Here is a 9,387-nt window from a genome sequence, read left to right as displayed (position 1 = left end):
CAAGAAAAGCTAGACTTACTTCCACTTCACTGCTGGAAATCATTTCGCTTATAGTTTGGATCCAATGGTTAATATACTGGAAAAAATGGAAGGCATGTCTTTATGGAAGGGAAGTCTCCATTTCAGAGATCCCTTCTCTTGCTGCAGCCCCCAGACCCCAATGCCATTCTGTTCCAGATGGCCTCCCGACAATAATCAGATTTTTACAGGCAAGGGGATGGTGGTGAGAAAATTCTGTTTCATACAGAAGCTAAGACTGAAGCTAACATGGTTTCCTTAAAATATATTGTTGCAGAATAAGGCTTGTTCATTGTACCACCCTGCTTTAATTATTAATTATTAATTAATTAATTAATTAATTAATTAATTAATTTTAATTAATTATTTTTCTGGTAGTGGTCCTGAGCCATTGGCAGCCAGTGTAGCTGGGCCAGGAGGAGCATGAGATGTTCAACCCGCTGTCCCCCAGTGAGCAACCTGGCTGCTGAATTCTGCACCAGTTTACAAACTGCCTTCAGAGGCAGCTCCACGTCTGAACATGACACCAATCCTGGTGATCCTGCACTGGCTGCCAATCACACACCCCCACCCCCCTCAGAGCATTTCCTATCGGGATAAGGGCAAGTGCCGCCACCACTACACCAACGGGCTACAGCACACACACACCCCAGTCCTGAGAAAACCCCTTAAATCCAATTTTATAAATAAAATTTTTAAAGGGACAAGGTTTCAGGCTGCGTACCAGGTGGAGCTGGTAAACAGCCGCCCTGGACACAGAATTAACCTGCGCCTCCATGGACAGCTGTGAGTCCATAATCAAGACTATTGCACTCTGCTCTGCTCCCCATTTCTTCCTGCCCAGGGTGGCCCTGCCCTCTGCCCGCCCCTCAGAGGTAATGCATTACACGGGGATGGGAGTCAGCAGTGGCACCCTCTTCTACTCCTTCTCACCTGTTCTCCAGCAGCTGCTATGAGCTGCCCAATGGAGGAGGTCTGCAGAAGGAGCTATGAAGAGACATAGAGAAGGAACAGGGTGCTCTCTCACCACTGCCACTGCAACCGCCACCACTCAGGATAATTGCCAGCTCATCCTCCTCCCCGGGTTTTGTGGTAGCAGTGCTGGCAGGAGAAATAGGGACATTCTAGGATCAAATCTGGGATGGCTTTCATAATTCTGGGACTGTCCTTGGAATATAGGGACACTTGGAGGGTATGCAGTTAGTTTCTGGACCCAATTCCAAGTGCTTGTTTTGAGCTATAAAGTCTTAAATGGCTCAGGACCACAAAACCTAAAGGATCACCTCAACCTATATGAACTGCCCCAGACCCAGCACTCATCGTCTGAGGCCCTTCTTTATGTGCCTTTTCCACGAAAGGTCCAGGGGGTAGCAACATGAGAACAAGCCTTTTCTGCAGTGGCTCCCCATTTAGTGGCATGTTCCCCTAGGGAAATTTGCCTGGCTCCTTCATTAGATGCCAGGTGAAAATGTTTCTTTATAACCAGGCCTTTGACTGATTAAACATTCTATGGCCATTTAAATGTGTTTGTGGGAGGGTGGATTATTGGTTTGTTTTTGTTTTATTATGTATCTTGTGTTCTCTTTTTTTATGTTGTGCTCTAAGAGCCAGAAGGGACGCGGGTGGCGCTGTGGGTTAAACCACAGAGCCTAGGACTTGCCGATCATGAGGTCGGCGGTTTGAATCCCCACGATGGGGTGAGCTCCCATTGCTCGGTCCCTGCTCCTGCCAACCTAGCAGTTCAAAAGCACATCAAAGTGCAAGTAGATAAATAGGTAACACTCCGACGGGAAGATAAACGGTGTTTCCGTGTGCTGCTCTGGTTCGCCAGAAGCGGCTTAGTCAAGCTGGCCACATGACCCGGAAGCTGTACGCCGGCTCCCTCGGCCAGTAAAACGAGATGAGCACTGCAACCCCAGAGTTGGTCATGACTGGACCTAATGGTCAGGGGTCCCTTTACCTTTACTAAGAGCCAGATGTTTATCTTCTTTTACCTTTCTGGCCCTGTTTGGCAGGTAGGTAGCAGGTGACCCACAGAGATGTAAGGGACATATTGACAAAGGAAGATGGGAACCCCCAGCTCATCACCCACAGCTTTACCTGTCCCACATCTGTTGCCTCATATGACAATGAGTGTGGAGCAGGTGAATGCAGGTTTTAGAAAACAGCATCATAGGTTAAATTTGGCCCATGTGCAAGAGGTTTCTGACCCCTTTGCATTTTCTGCCCATGTTGAATCTCTTTTCCTTCTTAATACCCCATCTTCCTTAGTTATAAGTTACTTGATATAAGAAACACACACACACACACACACACACCGGCCATGAGTCTTCCTTTCCTTTCACCCCTCCAGGTATTTTTTTGCCTACAAAGAATGCTTCCATGCTTAACAGCAGTGGTGGTAATAAACTATCACAGTACACAAAGTTTTGCAAGAAATTTATGTTTGCAATAATGTTCCAGACTGAGAACTCACAAAATGGTAACAGTTGTCCTCAGTGCTGTCCTCAGACAAAGGGTGGAAAGTCTGGTTTTTACAGAGAAAAATGATGGTAAAGACAAAGATGCAACCCAAATCCTTTCTACCCAAATGATCACACTTAAAGGCAGCTCACATGTAAATAAAAGAAATACTGTACATAAGAAGAAGAGCAGCAGGAACCTGGTTTTTAAAGCAGTTTAATCAAACTTTTAAGAGCACAATCCTATACACACACACCTGAGAGGAAGCACCACTGAATACAATTGGATTAGCTTTCAAGCGATCACTGGTAGAATCTGGCTGCATCGCTTAGGCCAGATCCACACCATACATTTAAAGCAGCATGACTGACTTTAAACAGAATCAAAGAATCATGGGTAGTGTTGTTTGTCAGGCAGCTGAGAGTTCTTAGGAGACCCCCTATTGCCCAATCTCCAGAGTTCCCAGGGAAGAGGGATCGATTCTTAAACACTGAGAATTGCAGCTCTAGGAGGGAAATAAGGGGTCTCCTAACAACTTTCCGAACCTTTAACAAACTACAACTCCCAGAATTCTTTGGGGAAGCCATGACTGTTTAAAGTGGTATTGTTGCATTTTAAACTTGTGGCCTGAATCACAGGTGCCAGGCAAGGTGAAGTGACCACCTCAGGCAGCAGGTTCCACGGGGCAACAGATCCAGCCTTCAAGGAATGCATTGGAACACTCCTTGAGGGCCAGATATGCTCCCTCCTCAGCAGCCCCCTGCTGGTCTCCTCCCACCCCTAGGGAGGGAATGGCTGGGGCTGCCCTCTGGGGTCTACACCTGCCCATCATGATTCAGAGCAGGCCCTTTCCCTGCCCCCTCCCCCTGCCATTTGATTTCAACCATCAGGGAAGCTTGATTTGATTCCCACCCCCCTCCACCTCTGGTTCCCAATGTAGATCTTTACCTACCTGTTCTTCCCTGGTGGGGTGCCATTTTGAGCTTCACCTCAGATGCCAAAATGTCTTGGGCTGGCCCTGCTCAGTGAGCTTCATGGCTAAGTGGGGGGGGGGGTCCTAAACCCTAGTCTCCAAGGTCCTAGTCCATTCTAACCACTACACCACACTGCTTGCTAGTTTTTCTATGGCTCCAGACTCACATCAGATTGCCGCCTGCAGCCAAGCCCTGACCAACGAAGATTCTAGGAGGGGAGCTGCCTTGCTTGAATTTCACCCAGCGCTCGGCAAACCATCTTCAAACCAAGGATCACAGCCATTTTCGGAGCAGATGTCTGCATGGCAAGGGAGACTACGGATGCCTCCAGAGCGGGGCCTTCATTTTCTGATAAAAGATAACGATCCCCTCAGTTTTACTTACCCAGCCGAGACAATGTGCACGCACTGTCACGAAAGGAAATTAAAAAGTTGATAGCCAGTCTCTCTTTCGGGGGTGAGGGGTGGAGATGGAATATGAGCTACTATGCGGAGGGTGCGGGGCGAAGATGAGCTAATATTTCTCAAGGAGCCCTGCAAAGCCTCTTGTGTGAGGAAATGGCTCACATTTGTATAGGCAGAACCATCCTCACCTGCCAATTGCGCAGGCAGCTGTCCTATCGCCCCCTCCTCATCAGCTTTCTCATAATATGTCAGCCTGAGAGAGATAAGGATCCTCCAGCAACACTTCCGCTTGGATATGTGCTTGAAATCAGCATAAGGCAGCCTGGGCTCAAAGACATTTTCACAGGCATTGCTTGCACACACGCAAGCGCATGCACGCACACACACACCTCTAAAGCAACTGCTTTTAATTTCCAAGAAACTCTTTGAAGCCTCTGTCTACATGCGAAATGAGCAAAGGTATCAAAGTAGTCCTCTACTTTGTGACTGGGAGAGGGAAAGGATGGGGTGGGGGTGGAATACATTTCAAGGACGCAAGAACAGTGGACCTTCGAACCTCCAGAGCCTTGGAGCGATGACTGTAGCTCTGGTTGGAGCATTTGCTTTGCATTCAGAAGGTTGCAGGTTCAAGCACTAGCATCTCCAGGTAGGGCTAGGAGAGACACTGCCCGAAACGCTGGGGAGCTGCCCCTGGTCAGTGTTGGCAATATTGAGCTAGATGGGCCAATGGTCCGAGTACAAGGCAGCTTCCTATGCCTTAAGGGGATGGCTGCAGAAAGGAAGGGTAGAACATCTGCTTTGCACATGGAACAGGCACGTCCAACTCCCAAGAGACTGTGATCTACTCCCACAATAAAAAAAACAAAGAAACTGGCAGTGATCTACCCATTGGATTGACCAAAGTTGTTGAGCTTTTTTGGGGGGGATGATTAATCAGAGTTGCTGAGCTTTCTTTGGAGACCCTCCACCAAAGTTGTTGAGCTTCTTTTGGGGAGGAAGACCCAAAGTTGTTGTTGTTTTGGGCGGTCAATCAGGATCGGTCAGGGATGTCCTGAGGTCAACCGGTATATCGTTATCGATTGGTTGGACATGCCTGATATAGAAGATCCCAAGTTCAGCCCCTGGCATTGCCAGGTAGGCCTTGGACTGTCACCTATCTGAAACCCTGCAGAGCTGCTGCCAGTCAGTGTCAACAGTACTAAGTTAGATGGACCAGTGGCCTGACTCAGTGTAGGGCAGATTCCTATATTTATAGGGAAGGATGGTAGCCACACGCAGTCAGTGTAGAAAATAATAATTCCCACCAATCCCAGGGAGCCCCATGGTCAACAATGCTTGGTGTCCAACATCATACGTAATAAAGGATGCAATTTCCCCATCTCTGGAATAACAATATAAAAATCCTTTGACTTCTAAATAAGACAAGGGTATGGTCATGCATGAAACTTAAAAGCCTGCTCAGGCTTCCGGTTAGCGCCAGCAACTGTAATGGCGGATTTCCTCCGATCTCCGGAGGAAATCTGCTTCGTGGAGCTAGGGTTCTACCGCTACGGCGAAGCGGGGACCCGAAAAAAATCACAGGCGGGGAAGCCTGTGAACTGAAGGCTCGGCGGGCTCCATTTGCATCCCCCCCCCCCGCTGCAAAGGAGCCTTTTTAAAGGCTCCGGAACAGACCGGGGGTGAGCGGCGCGGAGCTGAGAGCTGTCTACCCGTCTCCGCGAAGCGAAGCCGCATGCCATGGTTGGAGAGCGCTGACTTCTTCCTTTGAAATTTGGACTAAAAGTAACAACCCGTGAGTATTACGGAAATTGGACATTAAAAATCACCCCTTTTTTATTCGGCACGAGCGGGGAAGGCGTAAAGAGGAAGTCCGTCTCCCCCTTTTGTAAACATTTTAAAGCAAGGACTAGATAACTAAGGTTGAAAAAAAAAACATTTTCTTCGTGGGAAGTCAAAAGTAACTAATTTCACGTTTTGGCAGTATAAGTGAATGTGCTGGAGGATAAGAATTAATTTTGAAAGTGGATTGATACCCCTCCCCCAGGACCTGGGAGCGATCCGCGAGGGAGCCTGTTGGAGAGATTTAAAAGACTTTGACAGCTGTCAAATTAGCTGTCAAAGCTGAAAGGGAAAAAAGAGAGAGAACTTTGTTTCTATTGCCTCGGCTGGTTATATTGGTTACATATAGGTAACAAATTGTCGAAAACCAAGGAAAATAAAGGACTTTTGGATTTACAACTGGAAGGAATACTAAGTAACCAGCACTCCCCTAGAGGGGGCTCTGGGACATTACAGAATGGCTGTAAGTGGAAAAATACAGACGGCACTTGAGAAGATATTTCAAAGCTTGGGAAAACTTCATGAACAAAGCATTGTTTTGGCTAAAAATGTCATAATATTGAATGAAAAAGCAAACAAACCTGTGGAAATTGGAAGGGACTTGATTCAAGTCTCTGTACCAGAACAAAAAGACTGTGCCCTTGAACTAAAAACCCTTGCAGCTGAACAAGAAAAGGAACTTGAGAAATTTGAAGAAGCTACATATGACAACCTAGAGGGAAAGGAAGGAGGAGCTATAATGCAGCAGAGGATCAAAGAAAGAAGCAAAAAACAAGATTTGGATTACAATCATAAATATGGAGACCTGGCAGGCCAGAGGCCTGTAAAGATGGACTTAAAGGGAAAGATAAATTTGACCAAAGTGGAAGCAGGAGTTTTTGGGACATTTGGTCTTAAAAGAAGTAAAAAACAAGATTTGGATTACAATTTTAAATATGGTGGCCTGGCAGGAAGAAGTATGGACCTTATGGGGACAGAGCTTCTCCGAGATCTGGCGTTTAACATAAAGGACTATCAGAAAAACCGGCAGAGAGGAAAGGAAAGAGATTTAAGGGCCTCGGATGTGAGATCACCAGGCTGATACCAGATGGATTGATGGACATTGGTTGGGGATTGAAACCGGGAAAAGTGGGGAGTGGGGTTTTGGGTATCCAAAGGCGGTATAAATATATTCTTTTTTGTAAATAATCTGTTTTGCTATTTTAGATTAAAATGGGGAAATCGTGAAATGGAATTAGGGTCGACTTTAGAAAAAGATATTAAGAATAAGATTTGATGTATCAAGATTGAGAATTATGTCAAAATTGGTTAAACAAAAGGATTTAAATATAATAAGGTAAAATTTGGGGATAGGAACTTGTTGAATTAAAAATTGAATTGGAATACAAGAAGAGGAGATGTGGGGAAGTCAAGGAAAAATGTTAATGAAAGATATATGTTTGCTTTTGGTTGTTTTTTTTTTTGTGTGTGTGTGTGTGTGTGTGTGTGTGTTTTTTAACTCTTTTGAAAACTTCAATAAATATTTTATAAAAAAAAAAAAAGAAACTTAAAAGCCTGCTCCAATGTACAGTGGTACCTCAGGTTAAGTACTTAATTCGTTCCGGAGGTCCGTACTTAACCTGAAACTGCTCTTAACCTGAAGCACCACTTTAGCTAATGGGGCCTCCTGCTGCTGCCGCACCAATGGAATACAATTTCTGTTCTCATCCTGAAGCAAAGTTCTTACCTGAAGCACTATTTCTGGGTTAGCGGAGTCTGCAACCTGAAGCGTATGTAACCTGAGGTAGCACTGTATGTTGCTCACTCTAGTCCCATAAAGCTTGGGGGGGGGGTTACTGTGAAGCAGGGATGGGGTATCTGTGGCCCTCTGGACGCAGGTGAACAGCAGCTTCCATCAACCCCAGCCAGGATAGTCAGGGAAGATGTGAGTCATTGTTTGGAGCACCAACATCTGGAGCGCCCCATTGCGAGCTGTACCCACACTTCCCCCTTTTCTGTCCACAGAGTATGAATGTAAGAAGAGCGTGTGCGCACACACACACACACAGCCCTGCCACTTGCCTGTCTTCTTATTTATAAGCAGTCCGGGGGGGGGGGACTGTCAGTTCCCTCTTCCTTAGTCTCAGGCTGCACACCCACAGCATTTTATTCTGGAGTAAATGGCAATAGAGTACTTGGTTTTTTTCCTATGTGGTACACCCACCATCTATCTTGTTGCAAATCAATTCTGCATTACCCCCCTGTGTATTAGAAAACTGATACATGTGGTCCTGGCAATGGAGGGGGAGGGGGTTGTATCCACACCTGCCCATGACATTGTGGGTGAGTGTAGACCCAGACTGCAGTCGTCGTTTCTTTCCTCTTCATTCACCTGGGGGAACTCGCAGGTAGGAAAAGACACAGGTAACCTAATCCAGGGCGGCTTTACCAAATGTGTCTTAACCAACCACTGCTCAACCTTGTGGACAATTGGATCTAAAACCAATCTAGATTGAAAGCAGCATGTGGAGGGCAAGCATGAATGATTCTGGATTGAGAAACATGATTTGTGTTATGAAAGGGTTAGTGTGCACATAGCCTCAGTGTTGCCATTGTAGAACTGAATAGGGAGGAGGGTGGGGACACAGGTGGAGTTAGTGGGCTCTGCCTGTGATTGGTTGGCTACAAGAAGCCTTTTTGTCTGGTGACTATAATCTCTGCTGGAGTCATTTTCTTTCAGTAATTTCTTGCAAATGTCTTGCATGGCCACCGTTCCCAATGCCTCCTTGAGGTCTAAATTCCTCTCTTACATAGTGAAGATTGGTCCATGAGGGCAAATGGGTCACCATCCCCACCTTTCCCAGTGCAGGGGATAGTCGTGGCTGTCAGCATCCTCTCCTTAGTTTCTGCCATGGGAGCATATTCACCCAGTGCTTTTCCAGCTTCACTGGCTCCTGGTGGAGTACAGGGTCAGATTTAAGGTGCTGGTTTTGACCTTAATAGCCCTTCAGGGCCTAGGACCCTCGTACCTACGGGACCGCCTCTCCCGGTATGCCCCACAGAGAGCCTCAAGGTCCATAAATAGCAACACCCTAGTGGTCCGGGGCCCTAAGGAAGTTAGATTAGCTTCAACCAGAGCCAGGGCCTTTTCAACACTGGCTCCGGCCTGGTGGAACTCTCTGCCTCATGAGACCAGGGCCCTGCAGGATCTGATTTCTTTCCGCAGGGCCTGTAAGACAGAGTTGTTCCGCCTGGCCTTTGGCTTGGAACCAATTTGATTCCCTCCCCCTCTTTCTTTATTCTTTTTCCTTTCTCCTCCCGTGATGAGGCTGCATTTTAATATTTTAATGTTTCAATATTTTAATGTTGTATTTTAATCTTGTTTTTAAGTTGTATTCATTCAACTTGTTTTTATTATTGCTTGTTAGCCGCCCTGAGCCCGGCCTTGGCTGGGGAAGGCGGGGTATAAATTATTATTATTATTATTATTATTATTATTATTATTATTATTATTATTTCCTTGTAGAACTTGGCAGGGAGGAAGAATGGGGGCAAAACTAGGAGCTGCCACTTCCGGGTTAGCGCCAACAATGAATGGCGGAGTTCCTCCGATTGGAGGAACGGGCTCCGTGGAAATTGGGTCTTCCCGCCGCGGCGAAGGCGGGGGCCCGCTAGAAATCCCAGGCGGAGAAGCCTGGGAACATGGGGTT

Source organism: Podarcis filfolensis (genome assembly GCF_964270895.1).
Source record: "Podarcis filfolensis genome assembly, chromosome: Z".
NCBI lineage: Eukaryota > Metazoa > Chordata > Lepidosauria > Squamata > Lacertidae > Podarcis > Podarcis filfolensis.
The sequence above is the reverse complement of the archived record's forward strand: the minus strand, read 5'-3'. Positions refer to the sequence as shown.